This window comes from Hibiscus syriacus, unplaced genomic scaffold (assembly GCF_006381635.1).
Source record: "Hibiscus syriacus cultivar Baekdansim isolate YM2019G1 unplaced genomic scaffold, ASM638163v2 tig00110160_pilon, whole genome shotgun sequence".
NCBI classification, from domain to species: Eukaryota; Viridiplantae; Streptophyta; class Magnoliopsida; order Malvales; family Malvaceae; genus Hibiscus; species Hibiscus syriacus.
Genome location: NW_024062608.1, coordinates 1,585,875 through 1,587,173, shown reverse-complemented (window position 1 = coordinate 1,587,173; position 1,299 = coordinate 1,585,875). Strand labels below are relative to the sequence as shown.

The 1,299-nt window shown below is 40.3% G+C and overlaps 1 pseudogene; it reads left to right on the top strand.

Moving 5' to 3' along the window:
* The first annotated feature begins 228 nt into the window (after positions 1–228).
* LOC120216473 lies at positions 229–1,013 on the top strand (annotated as a pseudogene).
* The last annotated feature ends 286 nt before the right edge of the window (positions 1,014–1,299 follow it).

Genomic DNA, 1,299 nt, shown 5'->3' with positions numbered 1-1,299 from the left:
TCACTGTCAGATAGCACACATTTAATCATAAAAGAGTTTTTTTTTTTGGAAGAGGGAACTTTCTTATTAGCTTTGCATGTATTTAAATATATATATATTGGTCACAAGTTACTACATAAAGCCTTCTTCGCTTCTCTGCTAGATATTGGTGGTAATTTTTAAATACACTTCTAGTTCTGCACATCTTTGATTATATATATATATAAAAGAACCCTTAATATCTAGTTTGAGTGAAGATTCAATGGATGTTGACATGATCAAATCCTCAACAGAAGATCACATGGACATGATGACAATGATTATGCAGATGGAAAAGCTTCCTGAATTCTGTGAGTCGGCTCCTTTCAAGACCTTTGAAATAGACTTCCAATGGGACTTCAAGTTCCTCATTCTTACCTACACTGCCCGTTTACCCTAACCCCATTAATGACCCTTCTTCACTCAACATATTCATGGCCTCACCAACTTCCACTTTATCATTAATTGGCAATATCCCAGTTCAAGATTCCATGGCTCCACTTCTCAAACCCAACAATATGGCCAACACCAACAAGTATCCATCTCTTTTCAACAACTCCAACTCATATCCTTCTTCTGTTGATAAGAACTCAATGGCAGCAATGAGGGAGATGATCTTTCGAATAGCGGCAATGCAGCCTATTCATATAGACCCGGAATCCATTAAGCCTCCGAAGAGAAGGAACATTAAGATCTCAAAGGATCCACAGAGTGTGGCCGCCAGGCATAGAAGGGAACGAATAAGTGAGAGGATAAGGATTCTACAAAGACTGGTTCCGGGAGGCACTAAGATGGACACTGCTTCCATGTTGGACGAAGCTATTAATTATGTTAAGTTCCTGAAGAAACAGGTGCGACCGCTGGAACAAGCTGCTGTGAATAGGCCAATGGGCGTAGGGTTTCCGAGTGCAGCAGTCGGTTACTCCCCGTTGGTGAAAGCTTGTCAGCCATCTCATCATCATCAAGTTGTTGGCAACATGCAGATGCTTAGATAAGGCCTAAGGGGTGGATAATGATTTTAGAATTTAATTAGATGATTTGTGTAATGGGCAATATCATCGTAATGTTTTGGATTACTTGTAAAGTGTGGATTTCACTTGCTCTTATTGCCAGAAAGAATTTGATTGTATGCTTCATTATCTATAACATGGTATTAAATTGCGGCCGCAACGCAGTGTAACGGCCGCATTGTAACGGTTTTGAAGGTCACTGCGACGTAATATTAACGTAACGCAACCGTCCATGACAACCGCAACACGTTAAAAAATCACGCCCGAGACA